Source organism: Geotrypetes seraphini, chromosome 5, assembly GCF_902459505.1.
Source record: "Geotrypetes seraphini chromosome 5, aGeoSer1.1, whole genome shotgun sequence".
Lineage (NCBI taxonomy): Eukaryota > Metazoa > Chordata > Amphibia > Gymnophiona > Dermophiidae > Geotrypetes > Geotrypetes seraphini.
Window position 1 is genome coordinate 119,538,910 of NC_047088.1, and position 24,775 is coordinate 119,563,684.

General features: G+C 40.9%; 1 protein-coding gene across 7 annotated transcripts in view; it reads left to right on the forward strand.

The window, feature by feature from the left end:
• The window catches only part of COL6A3 (collagen type VI alpha 3 chain), a 1,265,605-nt gene that overhangs the window by 1,091,100 nt on the left and 149,730 nt on the right, over positions 1 to 24,775 (forward strand). The window lies entirely within an intron of this gene.

Below are 24,775 nucleotides of genomic sequence, written 5' to 3' on the forward strand. Positions count from 1 at the left end.
AGTGCAGAAACTTTTTGAAAAACATCAAAAGAAACTATTATCCCAGGACAAACAGGCAGCATATTCTTACATGTGGGTGATGTCATCCACAGACCCTGGAATGGAGAGCTTTAAAGAGTATCGCCACTTTGAGAACTTTAGAAAGTTTGCGACTGACCGCACTCCGCATGCGCAAGTGCCTTCTTGCCCGATGTGGCACACAGCTTCTCAGTTGTTAGTTTTCCGCGGAGCGAAGAAGTTGTGTATTTTGAACATTGTTCAAACTTTGCCTTTTTGCCTTCCTGCTCTCACGTATTTTTTACTTTTTCTTTGTTCCACTCTTCTCCTATTTTATTTTTTTCATTTAAAAAAAATGTGGGGTTATTTTTTTACCCTCATGGGTGTTCGCCAGCAGGCAGGACAGGATTAATTCGTCGAGGGCCCCTAGGCACACAAATATACTGGGCCCCTTGCCCCACCCCACCCCACCATGCGCCCAGGCGGAAACAGGAAGCTGTATCAGAGGGAAGCTTTGGCCAAGCAGCACCGCTTGCATAATTACAGTTCCAGTTGCTTTTCTTACCCATGTTGCTTGCGTATCTTACTTTCCGTCAATAGGGGGGGCGCATTGCCAATCGGGGTGGGGCCTGCATTGCCGATCGGGGAGGCTCGTGTTGCCGATCGATGTTGGAGGGGGTCCATTGCGGTTTGGAAAAAACAATGTTGATGCCCTCCTTCATCGGGCCCTTCCCCTGACCATTTTGGGCTCTAGGCACATGCCTACTTGGCCTATTAGTTAATCCTGCCCTTTCTGTGGGATTTGAGAGTGGGGGTGTTCACTTCATGTTGGGTTTGTGCTGTTAAACAGTGAGCTTATTTTCAGTGCTGCCTTGTGCTTCCGTATCATCCCTTGTTAAGCTCAATAAATATATTTGGCAATAAATATTACATTGAGGTAGTTTATGTCAACGATCCAAGTCACAATAAAGTTGAACAGGTCTCCATACTCTGAAAAAAGAACTAATAGAATGATGTTTTTCAGCTATTACACTTTCATATTTGTTGGTTATGCATTACCGTGTTCCACCATACAATGTATTCTACCTTAGATAAGTCCTTCCAACAGTGCAAGATGTTTTTAATAGCCAAGAATAATAAGATGTTAAGCAAATGAGCATTGGGCTCAGGCATAGAGTATGTGAGACCATGTTGTCCAAGAATAATATATATTTTTTTTTTGTAAATCTTTATTGACATTTCAAACTTTTATAATGTATACAATTGAAGAATCAGAAAAACTATATGAAAATACATTCTTATCATCACAATTATTATATTAAACAATTTTTCCTCCCCTTCTTATCCTAGTTATAAACAATAATATTATATCTTATGCTATCAATATAATTTTACTCTTCCAAATAAATATTCTACCCCGCCCCCCCCCCCCCCCGACCCTCCCTGGATGTGTAAAGGAATCTAACAAAAACAAAAAGGAATCATAAATTAATTATAACGTAATAAAATTAGTTAATGGACCCCATACCTCATTAAAGGACTTGCTAATACCTAAACATTCTGCCATAATCTTTTCATATTTATATGTTGTACACACAGTTGCCCACCAAAAATTGAAATTATCCTATCGTGATTTTTCCAATTACTGTATATATAATCATTTGAACCCCTATTCCTGTCAAAATCATGAAAAGGTGACTTTTATTTTTATCTAAAGTGGGTTTAACATAAAGAATCGTTCCACATATTATCACCTCATATGTCAAGGAGATAGATGCTTCAAGAATAAGATTAATTTGTCCCCAAATTGACTTCCAAAAACTAAGTATCAATGGACAAAAATATATCAGATGATCCAAAGTCCCTATATCAATATGACAATGCCAACATCTATTAGATTTAGAATTATCTAATTTATTTAACCGAACTGGGGTCCAGAAAATCCTATGAAATAAAAATAACCATGTTTGTCTCATAGATGCTGACATTGTACATTTCAATCTCCAAGTCCAAATTTGTGGCTAACGAGATACAGAAATATACTGTTTTATTTCGATACTCTAAATGTCTCTAAGACTATTTTGGGGCTTTTTATTTAAAAATCCAGAAATCAATTTGTACCACTGGGCAGCCTGATGTCCAATTAAATCTGTTTGGTAGCAAAGGATCTGCAAGCTGAAATAAGTTTTTAAATTTTTCCATTGAAGGAACCCACTCTGAATAGCCTGCTTCAACTGCAACCACCTATATTGTTGAAACTTTGAAATGCCAAATGAATGCTGCAGTTGTGAAAACTCAAGCAGTTTTCCATTAGATATAATGTCATCTAATTTCCTAATATTTGCCTGCATCCATTTCTTCCAAGCGATCCCAGCACCGCCTATTTGAATCTTGGAGTTTAACCATAAGGACTGTAAAGTAGAATTCATTATTGAAGCCTCTGTTAATTTATCAATAAATTTAATTGTTTTCCAAGTATCCAATAAAATTATGTTGTCCTTAGCATATCTAGGTAATCTGATACTTAGTTGCTTAGGGGACATAATTTTCCATTCAAGATATAGCCAATCCGGTTGATGTTTCATAAGCTCAGGGAGGATCCAATACATACCTTGACGCATTATATAGGCTTGATGATACCTATAAAAATTGGGAAAATTTACCCCACCCTCCACAATTGGTTTTTGTAATGATACTAAAGCAATTCTTGTTTTTTTCCCAAGTCAAACAAATTTTGACAGTATACTATTTAATTTTTTGTAAAAGGACCCTTGAAAATAAACTGGCAACATACCCATTTGGTAACAAACCACAGGCAAAATCATCATCTTTACTGTTTGAATTCTCCCCCACCAAGACAAATGTAAAGGATTCCATTGCTCACACAATTCCGTAACCTTCAACAATAAGGATTTTTCATTTATCTTCATTGTTTCTTCCAATGTACTTTTTATCCAAATACCTAAATATTTTATTCCATCTTCCTTCCAACTAAATTAAAATGAAACAAATAATCCTTTTACACAATGTACATTTAGTGGAAGAATTTCTGATTTATTCCAATTTATTTTATAACCTGAGAATTTTTCAAATCTATCAAATCCAGTAAATGTGGAATGGTCTATTCAGGATTTCTCAAATGAATCAAAATATCATTTGCATATGCAGATATTTTATATTCCCGACCTGCATAAGGAATACCCCTCTGCTTGTTGAATAGCTAAAAGTAAAGGTTCCAGAACAATGTCAAATAACAAAGGAGACAACGGACAACTCTGTCTAACTCCCTTTTTTAAACAGAACCTTTCTAAAAAAGTATTATTTATATATAATCTAGCAGAAGGGGAGCTATACAAGGATTGAATCATTTGTATAAATCCAGAACCAATACCAAACCAATCCATTGCCTGATACATAAAGGTCCATTCTACTCGATCAAATGCCTTCTCTGCATCCAAGGATACAGAGAAGGCCGTATCCTTCATTTCTTTTGTTAAGTTTAACATATGAAAAGCTAATCTGGTATTATTTGAAGAATGTCTTTGAGCAACGAATCCTGTTTGCTGCATACCAATAATATAAGGGAGAGCCTTGTTCAAACATAAAGCCAATACCTTAGCTAACAATTTTCCATCCACATTAATCAAAGAGATAGGCCTATAGTTTGAAACCAACATAGGATCTTTGTTTGGCTTTGGCAAAACTATTATTAAAGATTCTGCCATAGTACCCGTAATACAACCTTTATTTAGTTGAGACTGATATAAATTGAATAGATGAGGTAACAAGGTAATTTGAAAGGATTTAAAAAACTCTACCGTATATCCATCACCCCCTGGAGAGGATTCAACTCTAAGGGGCTTTAAAGCCTTCTGAATCTCTTTTTGTGAGATAGGTGCTTTGAGACTTCTTTTCACATGATCAGGAATTTTAAGCCCCTCAATCAACTGTAAAAACTCTAAACCAGTGTTCTTCAACCTTTTTACACCTGTGGACCGGCGGAAATAAAATAATTATTTCGTGGACCGGCAAACTACTAAGACTGAAATTTTTTTAAAAACCATCGCCGCCCCATCCCCGCGAGCTCGGTCCCACAAACCATCTGATCCCATCTGCACAAGCCTCAAATAGTTATAATTTTATATTGAACATATTTTATTAAAGTATAAAAAGAAACAATATTCTATACAATTGTCATTTTATAAATTCAAATAATACAGGGCAAAGATCAACAAAAACCCTGTCTCCCCTCCCCTTCACATATATCCCCTCTACTATCAAGAAAACTGAATAAGCTAAATTATTACAGAATGCTACACAAATATCATGTAATAGAATATCACAGTCACACATGACAGGAATGGTTTTAGGGAGTAGAACTAGGGCAACTGCCCCCTGGTCAGAGAGAGCCCTAAGCCAGCTGGAAGCTAAAGAAGTAGTAGTGCCTGGGCTTTGCACTCCCCAGTTATGTCTAGCAAGATACATACTTCAAATCTGATATATTTGAATCACAAGATAGAAATAAAATTATTTTTTCTACCTTTTGTCGTCTCTGGTTTCTGCTTTCATTGCCTTTTCACTCTCTTCCATCCAGCGTCTGCCCTAAGAACATAAGAACATAAGAATTGCCACTGCTGGGTCAGACCAGTGGTCCATCATGCCCAGCAGTCTGCTCACGCGGCGGCCCTCTGGTCTAAGACCAGCACCCTAACTGAGACTAGCCCTACCAGACAAGGGTTGGCTCAGTTGAGCCGTTTAGTAACTTTGAGTTTACGCCCAGCAGTGTCTATGGTGAGCTGTCAAAGCTCAAGGTTAACAAAGCAATGGGGCCAGACAACCTGCACCCCAGGGTGCTTAGGGAGCTGAGTGATGTCTTGGCGGAGCCACTGTCCACACTCTTCAACCTCTCCCTTAGTACAGGCAGCGTCCCGTTGGACTGGAGGACGGCTAACGTCATTCCACTCCACAAGAAAGGCTCAAAGATGGAGACAGCAAACTACAGACCAGTGAGTCTAACATCGATAGTGAGCAAACTAATGGAAACTCTAATCAAACGCCAATTAGATAAGATCCTGGATGAGGAGAATCTACGGGATCCCCGACAACATGGATTTACTAAGGGGAGATCCTGCCAATCCAACCTGATCAGCTTCTTTGACTGGGTAACGGGGAAGCTGGATATTGGGGAGTCCCTGGACATCGTGTACCTGGACTTTAGCAAAGCATTCAATAGCGTACCACATCGCAGGTTACTGAGCAAGATGAGTTCTATAGGATTAGGTGACACATTGACGAAATGGGTTGGGAGCTGGCTTGGAGGTAGGCTCCAAAGGGTGGTGGTGAACGGCACCCCCTCCGAAATGACGGAGGTGATTAGTGGAGTACCACAGGGCTCAGTCTTGGGCCCAATCCTATTCAACATCTTTATAAGAGACTTGGCAGAAGGGCTTCAAGGTAAAATAACATTATTCGCCGATGACGCCAAACTGAGTAATGTAGTGGGCAAATGCACAACAGACGAAGATTCAGTGCCCGACAACATGATGCACGACCTACTCCTACTGGAGCGATGGTCTAGGACGGGGGTCGGCAACCTGCGGCTCCAGAGCCGCATGCGGCTCTTTTCCACCTTTGCTGCGGCTCCGGTAGTGTGTCACGCAAGGCATGCAGTTACAAGTCCGGCGTCGCGGCGGGAAATAGCCACGCTGAGCAGTGAGCTCAGCACATACACAGATGAAAGCCTTGCTTGCTGATTGGTCCGGCGGCCCCGTCCCGCCGTGCCGCCGGACCAATCAGCAAGCAAGGCTTTCATCTGTGTACGTGCTGAGCTCACTCAGCATGGCTATTTCCCGCCGCGACGCCGGACTTGTAAGATGCACGCCTGAAAAAGAAATCATCCTGGCCGGGGTTGGTGTCATGCTCCGGAGATCTACAGCCTTCCTATCTCCCTCTCCCTTCTACCTGCTTCCGGCCACATCCCCTGCTCCGCGGCTCTCTTCGGCAACTCAGCAGCAGCTTCTGACGTCGGGGCCTACCCTCTGCGAGTCCCGCTTGTTTCAACTTCCTTTTTCCACAAAGGCGGGACTCGTAGAGGGAAGGCCTCGATGTCGGCAGCTTGTCTTGATCACCGCTGCTGACGAGTTGCTGAAGAGAGCCGCGGAGCAGGGGGGTGTTGCCAGGTGCAGGTAGAAGGGAGAGGGCCAGATGCAGGACTCGTGGGTGAGGGAGCAGAAGAGAGAGAGAAAGAGAGAGGGGAGGGAAACAAAAGGAAATCTTTCATACTGGGCTGGGCCGGAGTGGAGGGAGGGTAGAAAGATTCTGGCTACAGGGTGCATTAACAAAGGAAAAGGGGGGAAAGCTGAAAATGGAGATAGTGACACAAAGAAGAGAAAGGGTAAGCAGGACCTACTGAATAAGGATAGAGATACAGAGGGGACATGAAGAGGAGGTGAAATAGAGACATAGAAGTAATGCTGAAAAAGTGGGGGGGGGGGAGATAAAGACATTGAAAGGGCAAATGGTGAACATGGGGTAAAGACAAGGACAGAGACAAATGAAGATTCTGAAAAAGTGGTGAGATAGGGATATAGGTGAGATGGACACAAAGAAGGGTGATGCTGGAAAATAGGTGGAATGGTAATTCTGACAGACACAGAAGGGAAATGCTGGATCAAGGAGAGATGGGGCTCAGGCTGGATGGAATGAGGAGAAATGCCTTGTTGGCCCGGAACTTCCTCTCCTACGTCAGAATTGACGTCAGGGAGCGGAATGCTGGTCAGCGCAACACTTCTGCAGGGAAAGCTTGGGTCGGCGGTGGCTTGGGGGCTGTTCCCCGATTGCGGTGGCAGCAAACCGAGTGGCTTGGGGGAGGGCACGGAGACAGAAAGAAGGGGGAACAGGGAGACAGAAAGAAAAAGTTGGGGGAGAGAATGAGGTCTGGAGGAGAGGAAACATACAGGAGGCTGAAAGAAAGGAAGAAAGATTGGATGCACAGTCAGAAGAAGAAAGTGCAACCAGAGACTCATGAAATCACCAAGTAGCAAAGGTAGGAAAAATGATTTTATTTTCAATTTAGTGATCCTGTATATAGCATTAAGATAAGAAACAATATATGCAGTGTTAGATTTGTTTTATAATGGTTTTGCGGCTCCAAGTTTTTTTTTCTTTTCGAAAACGGGTCCAAGTGGCTCTTTATGTCTTAAAGGTTGCAGACCCCTGGTCTAGGACATGGCAACTCAACTTCAATGCCAAAAAATGCAAAGTTATGCACCTGGGCAGCCAGAATCCATGCAAGTCTTATACCCTTAATGGCGAGATCCTAGCAAAAACGGTAGCAGAACGAGACTTGGGGGTAATCGTCAGTGAGGACATGAAGTCTGCCAATCAAGTGGAGCAGGCTTCGTCCAAGGCAAGACAAATCATGGGCTGCATACGAAGGGGTTTCGTCAGTCGTAAGGCGGAAGTCATTATGCCATTGTATAGATCCATGGTGAGGCCCCACCTGGAATACTGTGTGCAATTCTGGAGGCCGCATTATCGCAAGGATGTGCTGAGACTGGAGTCGGTGCAAAGAATGGCCACCCGGATGGTCTCGGGACTCAAGGATCTACCATACGAAAAACGGCTTGACAAATTACAGCTATACTCGCTCGAGGAGCGCAGAGAGAGGGGGGACATGATCGAGACATTCAAGTATCTTACGGGCCGCATCGAGGCGGAGGAAGATATCTTCTTTTTCAAGGGTCCCACGACAACAAGAGGGCATCCGTTGAAAATCAGGGGCGGGAAACTACGAGGTGACACCAGGAAATTCTTTTTCACTGAAAGAGTGGTTGATCGCTGGAATAGTCTTCCACTACAGGTGATTGAGGCCAGCAGCGTGCCTGATTTTAAGGCCAAATGGGATCGGCACATGGGATCTATTCACAGGGCAAAGGTAGGGGAGGGACATTAAGGTGGGCAGACTAGATGGGCCGTGGGCCCTTATCTGCCGTCTATTTCTATGTTTCTATGTTACCAGCGCACATTCTTGTTCAGCAGGAACTTATCTAACTTTGTCTTGAATCCTTGGAGGGTGTTTTCCCCTATAACAGCCTCTGGAAGAGCGTTCCAGCTTTCTACCACTCTCTGGGTGAAGAAGAACTTCCTTACGTTTGTACAGAATCTACCCCCTTTCAACTTTAGAGAGTGCCCTCTCGTTCTCCCTACCTTGGAGAGGGTGAATAGTGTTTTTATCTACTAAGTCTATTCCCTTCAGTATCTTGAATGTTTCGATCATGTCCCGTCTTAATCTCCTCTGTTCGAGGGAGAAGAGGCCCAGTTTCTCTAATCTTTCGCTGTACGGCAGCTCCTCCAACCCCTTAACCATCTTAGTCGCTCTTCTCTGGACCCTTTCGAGTAGTACCGTGTCCTTCTTCATGTACGGTGACCAGTGCTGGACACAGTACTCCAGATGAGGGCGTATCATGGCCCGGTACAGCGGCATGATAACCTTCTCTGTCTCTTCAGTCCAGCATCTGCCCCTTCCATCTATCCTCCTGCCCCCCCCCCCCCCAATTTGGTCTGGCATCCATCATCTTCCTTCTGTTCCCCTCATGGTCTGGCATCTCTGTCCTTCCCTCCCCCCTGTGGTTTTTAGCATCTCTCTTCTCATTTCCTCCACTCAGATCTGATATTGTTCTCTGCTCTCTCTTCCCTTTTCTTCTCTGGTCTTCCTTCTCTATTTTCTGCCTCCATCTAAATTAAATTCTTTCTTACTATTTAGTCCTGTTTCCCTCTTTTCACTGTGTCTACCCACAGCTTGTCACCCCTTTCCTCACCCCTCCATTATCTTACTATTTTCTTCCCCCTTTATTTATCTCCTTCCATCCAGTATGTGTTCTTTCCCCACTTCCATTCAGCATCTGCTCTCCCCTCTCAACTGACATCCATCTGCCTTCTGCTCTCTCTCCCTTCTTCTCACTTCCATCATCTGTCCCCTTCTCTCTCTCATCTCCTCCATTCCATCATCTGCTCCTTCTCTCTCCCCCCCCTCCAACTTCCATTATCTGCCCCCTTCCCCTCACCTTTGCGGGTCACTTTCTTTCCCCTGAGGTGGCTCATGTCAGAGGGGAAGCTTTGGCCGAGCAGAACCGTTTGCAAGGAACAGTGGAACTTGATTGATGTCGATGCTGGGGCCCGTTGCCGTTTGAAGAAGAAAAAAAAAAAAGGTGGAAAAAAGGGACCTGCAAAGGCGAGAGGAAGGGAAACCTTCAGGACAGCTGCTCTTTGCCCTCCTTCAGTGGGCCAAGAATCCAGACCAGCAGCGGCAGCTCTGTATATTTTTAACTTCGGCACAGAGATACCCCTAATCAATAGTTTAGCGCGGTTTCATGAGACAGCTTCGGGGCCTTTACTAGGCCGGCCCACATCGCATCATCGAAGCGGGCCGGCCTAGCAAAGGCCCCGAAGCTGCCTCATGAAACCGCGCTAAACTATTGATTAGGGGCAGCTTTGTGCCGAAGTTAAAAATATACAGAGCTGCCGCTGCTGGTCTGGAGGTGCGGAGACAAGGCAGGAGGCAAACGCGGTGGAAGGCAGGAGTCCCGGCGAAGGCAGGAGTCCCGGCACCGCGACTGCAACAGGAAGTTGCAAGTCAGCTGACGCCGGCCTTTCGTTGCGGCGGGGACCGAATCCTTCGCGGACCGGCAAGATTTTTTTGCGGACCAACACCGGTCCGCGTACCGGCGGTTGAAGAACTGTGCTCTAAACCATCTATCTCTTTAGTTGAATAATGCTCAGAAGAATACAAGTTTTTATAAAATTTCAAAAATTGTTTTAAGATATTTCCAATTTGAAATTGAAATTATTCCATTCTCATCTGCATTAGCCATTATGTTTACTCTTCTTTATTTTTGCTTCCATAATACAAAGCTTTATGGGATACCAACTCTTTCCTGGCCAACTGTGAAGAAATCTCATTGTATCTATATTTTTCTTTTAGAAGAGTCTGAAAAGTATTTTGTTCCCATTTTGCTTTTAATTTAAATTCCAGTTCTTTAATATTTTGTTCTAAGATTAGAAAATCTTTATTTAGCTATTTTCTAATATATGTTGAATACGAAATTATGTGTCCTCTCATGGTGGTTTTAAAGGCATCCCATAATGTTTCCTGAGAGATTTCTTCTGAAGCATTAGTCTGAAAAAATTCATTTATTTTCAGTTGAAATTCTTCCATAAAGTTGGAATCTGCCAGCAATGCATTATTGAACCTCCAAACAGGTCTATTATTTTCTTGTCCATCTATCTCACAATCAATCCAAATCCGTGATCTGATAAAATAATTGGATCTATATTTGCCTTATTAATCTGTTGGACTAAATTATCTGAAACAAATATATAATCAGTTCTGGAAAATGATTTATGAACATGGGAGTAAAATGAAAATTCCTGATCATTGAAATTAAGAATCCTCCAAATATCTTTTAAACCACAGGAATTTATCAAATTATCTAATCATAAAGATTTTAATATTTTCATAGGCTTTTTATCCAATACAGGATCTATTACCGCATTAAAGTCCCCTGCCAAAATTAAATTGGAGGCAGATGATGTTAATATTAATTGCTGAAGGTTTTTAAAAAACTCAGTCTGATTCGAATTAGGTGCATATATATTAAACAGTATCACAGTATCTTTCCCTGAGCTCATTTTCACTTGAATCCACCTTCCCAAAGGATCTATAGATATCATGTTAAAGGTAGCCAAACATTTTTTATGTACCAAAATAGCAACTCCAGCTTTCTTCCCTACAGCAGGGGCATACAAACATTGTTTAACCCGATTCCCTTCCAATTTTCTTGATTCTAATGCAGATAAATCAAAGATAAATCAAAACCAATCAAAGCTCCACCACCCATCATCCAGACACACATAGATCCCTCAAAAGAGCTTAGATATAACCACTCCACTAGCAGGAAAAAAAATAAAAAATAGAACCAAGACACACAAACGCCTAAAAAACTACTGTGCTACACTACCCGCTCCAGTAAAGCAAGGCCCAGAGATAAAGAACCTCCTCCACTCAAACGCAGCTTACTCAAACATAATGGCAACCTTCACACCTAAACTCATACTTGCCCTCCTGCTGCTCTTCCTATTCATACCCAACTGGAAAACAGCAGGATTCCACATTTCACCAATCCCAATATTGACAACAACCTACAGACAAATCCAACCATCTAGAAAACTTCACAACCCCAGGACGCTGATATCCATCCCATTAGCAAACCACGAAAACATCACAACCATATGGGGGAAAAGACATCCACCAAAATCCAAGACAACAACTGAAACACATGAGACAACTCCTCGAAATCTCATCTACCCAAATTGTATCACCATTCCTCACACAAAACACACCTCGATAGCCTGTGCGTACATGAACATAAGATCAGTCAGCCCAAAGGCAGAACTAATCAAGGATTGGCTGGACAAAGAACGTCTAGGCTGCCTTTTCCTAGCCGAAACCTGGCTAACCTCCGACTCAGACCCATGCATAACCGAATTCTGCCCCAAAGGATACAAACTAGAGTTAGTCTGTCGAGAAAACAAACGAGGGGGAGGATTAGCTATTCTTGTAAGAAATAACCTCAAACTAAAAGTCCTTGATAAACACTCAACCCCCACTTAGACCTTCTAGCCTGCCAAATATCCGACGACACACTCAAAGGCACCTTGACATGCCTTCTCTGCTACATCACTCCAGGAAAATGGATCGCCTCAAAACATGATCTCGAAGATTTCATCATCCAGAACTCTCTAAACTCTTCACATAACCTGCTCCTTGGAGACATAAATTTCCACTTAGAAGACCACACCTCCAAGCAAGTAGAAGATTTACTTTCATATCTCGATGCCCTTTCCTACCAGATTCTTAACCCTCAACCCACTCACGAAAAAGGCCACCAACTTGATATTGCTGCATACACGTCCCTAAACTCTCACACACCAGATATCCACATCTCCAACGGTACCTGGCATCCCTCCCTCTGGTCAGACCACTACAAATATACCTTCACCATCAACTGGGCAAACAATAACAACAAACCCAAACCCCCCAAAAAGTACTTCAAGACTCGCCAGAAAATTGAACCCAACACATTCTGTGACAAAGTAGATCCCGCACTCAATTCCATCAACCCTAAAGAATTCGTAAGCCATTGGAGAACCCTAAGCAAAACAACCTTAAATGAGTTAGCCCCAGCAAAATCAAAACACAGAATCTGCAGACCTTCCGACAAATGGTTTGACACCAAACTTCTCCAACTAAAAAGGCACTGTAGACAACTCGAAAGAGTCTGGAAAAAACAGAACCAGGAACAAACCAAAACAGCATGGAGAAATCTAACCAAACAATATAAGATCAAACTTAAGGAAAAACGAAAAGCCTACTACTCCAAACTAATTGGCACTAACACACCAGACACTAAAACACTCTTCAACCTAGTAAGAAAACTAACTGACACCACACCTTTCCTAGCCACTCAAGGAAACCACCCACCAACAGCCTCTCAACTAGCAGACCACTTCAAATACAAAATACGCACAATCAGAACCACTTTTAATAACTCACAGTCCAACCTCGACGAGATACTAATAAACCCCACAATGGAAGAAGCCATAACTGCTGACAGAACCTGGACCAACTTCCCAACAGTACAATGGACTGACTTGGACCAACTCTATAAAAAATACAGCCAAGCCTCATGTGATCTGAATAACTGCCCCTCATATCTACTAATGAATGCTACCCCTAATTTCAAAGCTAACCTAATGCAATGGATACAAATCACACTCAGAGAAGGCCAATTCCCACCAGAACTAGGTGAGATCATAATCACCCCTCTACTGAAAGATTGTAAAGGCCCAATTGACTCTCCCTCTAACTATAGACCCAATATCTCACAAATTACCTGGAAAACCATAACTTATTCCATCCCTCACAATCAGGATTCAGAACAAACCATAGCACAGAGACATTACTATCAACACTACTGGATATAGCCCGACAATACCTCAGTAAAGGAAGTAGGATACTAATTATCCAACTAGATCTTTCTGCTGCATTTGACCTAGTAGATCACACCATACTACTCCAGATAATAGACGCCATAGGGATCTCAGGTGGGGTATACAACTGGATCCAAGGATTCCTTAAAACAATAACCTATAGAGTAAAGTCTAACAATCTCAAATCAGCCCCATGGTCTAACCCCTGTGGAGTCCCACAAGGGTCACCACTATCGCGCATCCTTTTCAATCTATTCATATCCTCCCTTGGTACCACTCTAGATACCCTAAATGTAATATCATTCAGTTACGCAGATGACATAACCATTCTGCTTCCCTTCGATAACCAAGACCCCAACTCAACAGGACACCTGGAAACAACTCTGAAAGCAATGGAAAAATGGATGACAAACCATAAATTGAAGCTTAACTCAGATAAAACAAAATTCTTACTACTTGAAAAAGACAAAAACCCTTCCATAACAGAATTGGTAATAAATGTAACCAAATATCCAATATAGACATCTCTTAAAATCCTTGGAGTATTGATAGATAGATGCTGCTCAATGCAGACTCAAATCAACAAAACAACACAAAAAGCATACTTCACCATGCGTAACCTACGAAAAATAAGAAAATTCTTCAATAAAGAACAATACAGGATCATAGTCCAATCCCTTGTACTAGGACTATTGGACTACTGCAACATCCTCTACCTACCTTGTCCAATAAACTTAATTAAACAACTACAGTCCGTTCAGAACACAGCTCTCAGGCTAATCTATTCACTCGGAAAATTTGACCACATCACCAATGCCTACCTAGACTCATAAGAACATAAGCAGTGCCTCCGCTGGGTAAGACCAGAGGTCCATCATGCCCAGCAGTCCGCACACGCGGTGGCCCAACAGGTCCAGGACCTGTGCAGTAATCCTCTATCTATATCCCTCTATCCCCTTTTCCAGCAGGAAATTGTCCAATCCTTTCTTGAACCCCAGTACTGTACTCTGCCCGATTACATCCTCTGGAAGCGCATTCCAGGTGTCCACCACACGTTGGGTAAAGAAGAACTTCCTAGCATTCGTTTTGAATCTGTCCCCTTTCAACTTTTCCGAGTGCCCTCTTGTTCTTTTATTAATCGAAAGTTTGAAGAATCTGTCTCTCTCTACTCTCTCTATGCCTTTCATGATCTTGTAAGTCTCTATCATATCCCCTCTAAGTCTCCTCTTCTCCAGGGAAAAGAGTCCCAGTTTTTCTAATCTCTCAGCGTATGAAAGGTTTTCTATCCCTTTTACCAGACGTGTCGCTCTTCTCTGAACCCTCTCTAGTAACGCCATATCTTTCTTAAGGTACGGCGACCAATATTGGACGCAGTACTCCAGATGCGGACGCACCATCGCCCGATACAACGGCAGGATAACTTCTTTCGTTCTGGTTGTAATACCCTTCTTGATTATACCTAGAATTCTATTTGCCTTCTTAGCAGCCGCTGCGCACTGTGCTGTCGGCTTCATTGTCATGTCCACCATTACCCCCAAGTCCCTTTCTTGGGTGCTCTCCTTCAATAATATCCCTCCCATCGTATAGCTGCACCTCGGGTTTCTGCTTCCCACATGTAGTACTTTACATTTCTCAACGTTGAACTTCATCTGCCATCTCGTCGCCCATTCCTCTAGTTTGTTCAAGTCTCTTTGCAATTCTTCGCAATCCTCTTTAGTCCGAGCTCCTCTAAATAGTTTGGTGTCATCCGCAAATTTTATTATCTCACACTTCGTCCCTGTTTCTAGATCATTTATGAATATATTAAATAGCAACGGCCCAAGCACCGAGCCCTGTGGGACACCACTCGTGATCCTCCTCCAGTCCGAGTAGTGGCCCTTCACTCCCACCCTCTGTTTCCTACCCGCCAACCAATTTCTGATCCATCTATGTACATCTCCTTCCACCCCATGGTTCTTCAGTTTCCGAAGTAGGCGGTCGTGGGGTACTTTGTCAAAGGCTTTTTGGAAGTCTAGATATATGATGTCTATGGGTCACCTCTGTCCATTTGTTTGTTAATTCCTTCGAAGAAGTGCAATAAGTTTGTTAGGCACGATCTCCCCTTGCTGAAACCATGTTGGCTGGCTGTCAGAAGTTTGTTTCTTTCAAAATGTTCGTCGATGTTGTCTTTTATAAGTGCTTCCACCATTTTCCCTGGAACCGAGGTCAGACTCACCGATCTGTAGTTTCCTGGGTCACCCCTTGATCCCTTTTTAAAGATGGGCGTAACATTGGCTATCTTCCAGTCCTCTGGGATCACACCTGTTTTCAGGGATAGATTGCAGATTTGCTGCAGTAGTTCCGCTATCTCCTCCTTTAGTTCCTTCAGAACCCTTGGATGGATTCCGTCCGGACCCGGGGATTTGCCAGTTTTTAGTTTTTCTAGCTGCCTTCGTACGTCTTCCAGGCTCACTTCCATGGATGTTAATTTTTCTGCTTGATCTCCCTTGAAGATTTGCTCAGATATGTTGGATGTGTCTTCATTTGTAAATACAGACGAAAAGAACATGTTAAGTCTTTCTACTACTTCTTTCTCTTCCTTCACCACTCCCTTCCTGTCTCCATCGTCCAGCGGTCCCACCTCCTCCCTGGCTGGCTGCTTCCCTCTAACATATCTAAAGAACGGTTTGAAATTTCGAGCTTCCCTGGCTAGCCTCTCTTCATACTCTCTTTTGGCTTTTCGAACCACACGGTGACATTCTTTTTGATACTTCCTGTGCTCTTTCCAGTTGTCCTCAGTTTTGTTCTTTTTCCATTTCCTGAATGAATATTTCTTATTTCCTATCGCTTCCTTCACTATTTTAGTTATCCACGCCGGGTCTTTTGTTCGACTCTTTTTGCACCCCTTTCTGAATTTGGGGATATACAGATTTTGCGCCTCGCTCACAGTGTCCTTGAAAAAAGACCAGGCATGTTCTACCATTTGCCATTTTCTGGAAGTGTTCCTAAGTTTCTTCCTTACCATTTTCCTCATTGCTTCGTAGTTTCCTTTCCTGAAGTTGAACGTTGTCACTATGGTTCTATTTCCTTTCGGTATTCCTACTTCGACCTTGAACTTGATCATTGACTCACACTGGCTTACCCATACAAGCCAGAATCCAATTCAAATTATTCATTCTATTATACAAAGTAATAAACGGAACTGCGCCTACCTACCTAAACAATCGCCTAAATCGAAACCTTTCACCCAGAATTAGGAGAACCCAGACACCATTCTCCTACCCAGCACTCAAAGGTACCCAACGCAAAAAACTATTCGACAGCCTCCTAGCTACTAAAGCAGCGAAACTTGACCCCTCCATATCCAACCTATTGACTACAACAACAGACTATAAAGCATTCCGAAAAGAAATAAAAACACTACTATTCAAAAAACATATTCGGTTAACCTAACCTAACATGAATCCCATCATGCTGGAATCTTCTTCTCTATGTCACAAAATAACCTGAAACCTCACTATGTAACTTGAAACCAACTACCTTCTAATGTAATGTAATTTCATGGAAATGTCCAACTTTCTTCCAATGTATCTTCCTGGAAATGTCCAGCTATCTTCCAATGTAATGTAACTTCCTGGAAATGTCTAGCTATCTCCCAATGTAATGTAACTTCCTGGAAATGCCCAGTTATCTTCCAATGTAATCCGCTTAGAACTGCAAGGTACAAGCGGAATAGAAATCCGTAATGTAATGTAATAAATGAGTTTCTTGCAGAAAATAAATATCCGCCCCCTGTCTTTTAAGAAAAGATAGTGTTTTCTTTTTCTTTATAGGGTGATTAAGCCCATTAACATTCAATGAATACATTTTCAAGTGCATTTCTTTTTTTTATTTTTAAGGAACCCAATAAATTAAACTGAAATATTTTTATCCTTACACATATATTATCCCTAATACACATCCATTTTCCCTCCCATAAATCCCCTATATACCCACCCACACCCTTACCCCATGAAAAATACAAACACTTGACAATACACATCAAGACCAGTAAATTGAAAAATTTCCTCCTCAGCAAACTATCATCTCATACTATAAGCAAATCTTAAAAATCATATTACTTTATGGGGTTAATAATAAAAAAAAAATGTCTAAAAAGTGTCCTAAATGGCTACTTGAATGATCAAAAAGCTTGATCGTCCAAGTACCCATAACCAAAGCTGGTTTTTATATGTATCTAAAAACAGCATAGGCCTTTCCCCTGCCACTAAACGCACAGAGAGAAAAGAGGTGTGTTTAGAGGAGGGGAAAGGATGGGCAGTGGGCGGGAGGTGGGCCAACCTACACCTAGGCATACAACAGGTATAACCAAAACATTTACAGGTTGCCTAGTCAGCACTTAGACCTTTTTGACTTTGATGCCCTCCTGCCCGTATTGTAGTGGGGGGTGGGGGGGTCACCAGGGCCAGGGGGCTTGGTCTCCCTCCTGGCCCGTTAAATTGGAGGGGGGTTGCCAGGGCCAGGAGAGCTTGGGCTCTCTCTTGGCCCGTTAAATCGTAGGGGGGGGGTCGCCGGGGCCAGGAGAGCTTGGGCTCTCTCCTGGCCTGTTAAATTGGAGGTGGGGGTCACCGGGGCCAGGAGGGCTTGGGCTCCTTCCTGGCCAGATCGAGTCGAGGGGGCACGATCGCCGGAGCAAGAGGGCTTGGGCTCCCTCTTAACCCGATGTTATCGGGGGGGGGGGGTTCGTGGTTCGACATGGCAGGAGGGCTTGGGCACCCTCCTGCCTGGATCGTTGTGGGGAGGGGTGTTTTTGACAGACACCGGTTGCAGAATCCAGCTTTTAGGCGAAGGACTGGCTCCTCCTTCGCCTAAAAGCCCTTCTGTTGGACGTTTGGGGCTTAGGTTTTTTTGGTTCATTATGGCCAAAAAGTGTAGACGTCATGGGGGTGTACTTTTAGACGTAGTGGTGATCTGGGCGTTTAGTAGAGGCAGGCCATAATCAAAACAAGGACGTTTGTTTTGGTTATGGATACTTTCCCTGCTTCTGCTTTGAACGTTTAAGGACTTAGGCCAAAAGGGGACTTAGACGTTTTTTTTAATTATGCCCCTCCACGTATTTATATTATCATTCCCAATTATTCATAATATAGCCAATATAAGAACTAAATCAATTGAATTTTAGTCACTACTTTAAAAATTATGATATACTTCTTTTTATAATTAAAATTATATCCTTAATAGAAATATATTGGTCTAGAATTAAATTATATATCTTCTAATATAATTTTATATAATTTTAGTTTAAAAATAATTCATTGAAATAGAAATCTCATACACTATCATATTATATCTTAAATTTTAAAACATACATTAAAATTAATATGTAAAACTACCATCTTATCCAATGAAATATTAAAGCAGGGTTTTCAGAAAATCTCAATTTAATCTTTATGATCACCCAATATATAATTGAATAGTGAAATAATGAAAATTCAATATCACTAACCCTACCATGACTCCATAAATAATTAAACCTTCAAACTCAATTCCTATTCCTTCATAATAATAATTAGAATAAAACAGAATTCATTAAAATACATATAAATAAATAAATTATCCAATTAGTACCTTCCCAATCTTTTCTTTTCTTTTTCCTCTTCTTTTCCTTCTTTCTCTTCTTCCCTCCCCTTCCCTTCTTTCTCTTTTTCCCTCCCCTTTCTCCTTTCTCTCTTTTTTCCTTTTTTCTTTTTCTCCTCTTTTCCTTTCCTCCTTACAATTAATCCTAATATGTTTATTAAACAAAAACTCTTTAACTATACATCTGAAATCCATTCATACCAAACCAATCCCCAATTTATAAAATTCTCAACTATATATACGTAAACATACATTCTTGAATATAGTAACACTCAAATCATACTTATCAATCTCTATTTGTTTCCAATTCATCTGAAGGACTCCATCAAATCATAACCTTCTAACATAAGTCATAAAATTAGTACTCCATCTATCTTCTTCCACACAAACTTTATAGCATACTTAACATTAAAACCCATCACTTTCACACATTAACCAAAACTCATGACATTAGTTATTTAACTATACTAAAATTTACTATTCTGACCCCTTAAACCATAAAAAGGAAGATAACATCCTCTAACCAGTGGGGAAACAGGTATTGATTTCAATTTTAGAAGTTCTGAAATTGAAGCACACACAGAGTTTTAATTGAAGCCAATTAATATATTGATTGGCTGGTAGATTAAATTTATCATGTTACTTCTTCTTACATAAAAGATCTTGCAGTGTCCAGATATCACATTTTTGCCAAATAGGCCAATTCAAGGCGATGTTATTGATTTTAAAAGAGTTATTGTTCCATAATGAAATCAATGTGGTGTCCTTCCATTTGATTTTCATAATGCTATCAAAATGTAAGAGAACCTTATACGTTGAATGGAAAATACAATTATATTTTTTCAGAGAGGAGGATATTGACAGGACGCAAGCAAGATTGTTGGTGCCATGTAAAATTTTTTTTCCAAAGACATCCAAGAGGAGGAGGGGGGTCAGATGTAGTTTTATTAAAAATCCATAATGAGCCCTGATGCAATATGAAGGCTTGATGATATTTTTTAAAGTCTGGAAAGTTGACTCCACTGTTTCATTTATCATTTTTGAGTTTGTGCAATGCTATCCATGGTTGACTATTTTTCCACAAGAATTTGCTCAACATTTCTTTGAACCTTTTCTAAAGCCACTATAACTTTCTTGAGATGAGACCAGAATTCAATGCAATTCTCCAGATGAGGTCATACCATGGAGCAATACAGGAGCATTATAACAGTCTTAGTCTTGTTAACCATTCTTTTTAATAATTCCTAGCATCCTGTTTGCTTTTTTGGCCGCTGCCACACATTGGATGGAAGGTTTCATTGTATTGTCTACGATGATACCCAGATCCTTTTCGTGGGCGCTAACCCCCAAGGTAGACCCTAGCATCCAGTAACTGATTCAGGTTATTCTTCCCAATGTGCATCACTTTGCATTTGTCCACATTAAATTTCATCTGCCACTTGGACACCCAGTCTTCTAATTTCCTAAGGTCTGCCTGCAATTTTTCACAATCCACATGTGTTTTAACAACTTTGAACAGTTTAGTGCCATCTGCAAATTTAATCACCTCGCTCGTTCCAATTTCCAGATCATATATAAATAGGTTACATACCACCGGTACCAGTACAGACTCCTGTGGCACTCCACTATTTACTCTCCTCCACTGAGAGAAATGACCATTTAACCCTACCCTCTGTTTTATATCCAATAACCAATTCCTTTGGAACTTTATCAAAAGTTTGCTGAAAATCTAGATACACTATATGAAATGGCTCACCTTTAGCCACATGTTTATTCACAAAGAAGTCTAGTAAATTGGTGAGGCAATACAATACTTTTGAATTGACTTCAGGGCCTCTTCAATGTCTGTGGCCATGAAATGTTTAGCCTGGCTTAGAGATACTAACCTCCAAGACAGATTGACTAATATCCAATGCTTAGGGGATGAACATTTTGGTAGCTCTATTGAAAATGCTACCCAAAATCTCACTGAGCATGAGAAACATTGGAATGCTTTGGTCAAATCCAAAACAAAACCAGCTACTACAAGATCCTTTAAACCTTCCTTTTCTTTTTTATATATTTCTTTTTTTTTTTTTTTATACAATTTTATAGAATTACCAAGCATAAACATCTTGTACAGAAAAGTGCGATCAAGAACCAAATTAACTTAGATTGATTTTCAAAAATTGAAAAACACAAGTCATAAAAATGAAAGATACATAAACTAGACTCACTTGATCACACACTAGTCCTCAATAACTTAGATCCAAGATTTAAAGAGTAGAATTTAAATTAATCAAAATATTAATCAAAGGAAGCAGTATGTCTACTGCGGGACAGGAAACTAAACTTTATTAGGTGCAGCTATTCCTTTCTCAAGACATTTCATAGAGAGAAAACTTATCAAATGAGATGGGTCTGTAAAAATATACTTCAAAGAACAGTATCTAACTACACATTTGCATGGATATCTCAAAAAGAAAATATCTCCTATTTGAGTCACTCCAGGTTTCAAAATTAAGAATTCTCTTCTTCTTTTTTGAGTCTCTCTTGAGACATCAGGAAATATCTGAATATGGTGTCCCAGGAAGTCCTTGGATCTATTTTTGAAGAAAAGTTTTAATAGCCAATCCTTGTCTGGAGCCTAAGCCACAGACATCAAGAGAGTGGCTGAAACAGCCATTTCTATATCCAATTGTTCCAATATAGCTGAAATGTCCTGAGATTCTCCAACCTTTTCCTTTTCTTTTACTTGGGATTTAACAGGAAGATAATATACCCTTGTAAGAGGAGGTAAAGAGCTTTCAGGAATTTGTAAAATCTCCATAAAATACCGCTTCACCATTTCTCGGGGAGAAATTGTTAAGATCTTAGGAAAATTTATAATCCTCAAATTATTAGCTCAACTATTATTCTCTAGAGCTTCCAATTTCCTCCTCATAATTATATTGTTTTTAACCAATAAATCTTGATTATTTTTTAAATGATGTTAGCTCTTTATCTGTATTCTGTCCATCTATTTTTAACTGAGATATATCTTGTTTTATCAATTTTATTTCTCCTTTCTGTTCTTTAATCTCTTTATCCGAATTTTTAATTTGGGGATTTAAGGAGTTTCCCAAATTCACCACCAAGTCCCATAAGGCTTCAAGGGTGACTTCTGGGGTATTAATTGCTGAAAAAGGATATGCTTGTGCTGTGGGAGACTGTTCTAAGGCTTGGTTTACCTCCATGGAGTCTTGTATCCCCTCAGCCTTAGTTATCCCAGTCGCAGGTCCTAACAGAGTAAGCAAGTCACTCTGAAATGTCTCAAATGGCAAGCCCTCCAACATACTGGCAAGATGAGAGGGCTGCCTCTTCGGGTGCTCTCTGGTCCCGTGGAGAGCTGGCTGCCTGAGGCAACGGCTGATGAGGTGGTGTCCTTACGTCAGGGCTTAGGGTGTCATCGAGCCCTGACGCCGCCGCACTACTCCCCAGCGGCATTCCAAGTGGGCCAGTCCCCGACACTCCTTGCTCCTGTTGCAAACGCCGGAGAAGGTCGTCAATCGTTACCGAAGGGGGAATCAATCGCCGGGAGGCACCATCAGCGTTCCTTCCCCGTCTCTTCGGCATATTTAATCCAGGCTTCCTCACCGCAGCAACATACTGCAGCTATCTTGGATCTCGCTCAGTCACAATCCTGCCAGCTAAACCTTCCTTTTCTTTCCTTTTTTAATTCTTTATTGATTTTTAATTCAAAAACAATGCACTAAAAATTACAAATATATATAATTAACAACAAAATTGCATTTTCATCAATCATAAAAATCATTGAAAAACATTTCTCCCCTCCCATCCCAATATAAGAACAAAAGCAAACTGCATTACACCAGTAAATGAACTTATTGATTAATGATTATCTCAAAAAATAATATAATACCCCTCAACCCAACCACCCACCCTTCCTGGATGTGTAACTCTAATGGAAAATCAGGAGAAAAGTCTAGCTAATCAACTTTAACAAAATTTGTCAATGGACTCCAAGTTGATTTAAATAACTTACTATTACCCAAGATTTCTGAGTTCATTTTCTCATACTTGTAACATAAGCAAAGAGGCTCCCTCCAAAAGGAGAAACATAGCCGATCCCAATTCTTCCAGTTTTTAGTAACTAACTGCATGGCTATCCCATTCATAATAGCAAATAATCTACTTTTATATTTATCCAAAGGAGGTTTGGGTGATAACAATGTACCATAATGATAAAGAAGGGGATCACGAACAGATCAGATAAGGTTATCATGCCGCTGTACCGGGCCATGGTGCGCCCTCACCTGGAGTACTGCATCCAGCACTGGTCGCCATATATGAAGAAGGGCAAGGTACTACTCGAAAGGGTCCAGAGAAGAGCGACTAAGATGGTTAAGGGGTTGGAAGAGCTGCCATACAGCAAAACATTAGAGAAACTGGACCTCTTCTCCCTCGAACAGAGGAGATTGAGAGGGGACATGATCAAAACATTCAAGGTACTGAAGGGGATAGACTTAGTAGATAAGGACAGGTTGTTCACCCTCTCCAAGGTAGGGAGAACGAGAGGGCACTCTCTAAAGTTGAAAGGGGATAGATTCTAGTGCTGCCCGATTCAGGGAAAAAAATTTCGATTCGATTCAGCCTATTGAATCGATTTTTTGATTCGATTCAATTTGATTTTCCTGCCCAATAGGGTGGTTTTTTCCAAACATCCTGGTGGGTTTATTGTATAGTCCCTTTGCCCTCTCCTACCCACACTGGTGCTGTGGTGTCCTCCAGGAATTTGTTCAAACCTTTCTTAAAACCAGCTACGCAATCCACTTTTACCATAACCTCTGGCAAGTTAGCTTGAGTAGACACTAAGGACAATATTCAAAGATTGTGATATGGTTGTTCTATGCAAATTTTTCATTTTCTTCTCAAAGAGCACATATTTTTGGAGAGGTGTTATTTGGGGGTTTTGATGAAAAGATTTGAATATACAGTACGTACAGGGCAGGATTAAGTCTTTGAGGGCCCCTAGGCACACAAATACACTGGGCCCCCTGGCCCTGCCCCACCCATGTCCCATCCTGCCTCGCCCCATTTACCTGTTTTCTTATTTTTTAATGCTTTTTATTAACTGATTATATGTATCCCTTTTTTATTGTAATAAATCTACAATGAATCAATAAAAAATAGTTTGTTTCATTCAAAATGAGCAATAATGACTTTCCATGCACGTAGATAGCGGTTTTTAGCGCTGGAAGCTGCACTGATTGCCTCGCACTGTTCCCGACGCTCATAGGTACTCCTGGCATTAAAAACTGCTAGCACAGTTTAGTAAAAGGGTATCATAATGTAGATAAATAATAAAGCAATAGGACAAACCACTAATGATTATAATCATAATAAAAAGCAAAATACCAAGGAATTAACAGACTACAGGAGAGGAAAACAGTGAGTTTATTGTATGTGAAGATGGAAGCATGGATAAGATGACACAGAAGTAGTGCATAGTGAATGAGTAGACCATGAAGATTGTGAACAATGAGCACCATAAGTGCCATATCGATTAAACTAGTGAGAAAAAGGCAAAAAAAAAAAGACAATACCTTGTAGAACAGCAGAGTACAGAACTTACTGCTGAAAAAACTCTACAAGCATATAAGGAGGAAGAAACTGCTAAATTCTGTCAGTATGTAAAAAGACTAAAATTAAAAAGAAATGAATAGAGAGGAAATTAAACTAACCAAATAATAACATCAAAGAGTCCCTTACTTAAATAAAAAATGGTGATGCTATGGGACAGTGCAAAATGAAATCGAAACACAAAAATAATAAAATAGAAAGGTGGGAACATAGATAAATGAAAATGCCATATGCATTCAAAACCCATAGATATTACTTTTAAAAGATAGACCATATGAAGAGCCGCTGGTAAAGCCCAAAAAAAAGAGCAGTAAAAAACCTGCATACCGTGTTGCACTGAAAGAGCCCTTAGGCAAAAGCTAAAAATAAACTCAACTCTACTGAATACACAAGCCCATCGGTTATAAAGCGAAAATTATAAGACACTCTTTTAAAACAAAATTACAAAAGCCAATTTCAACCACAGATTTGTGAAAAATGAAACATATTG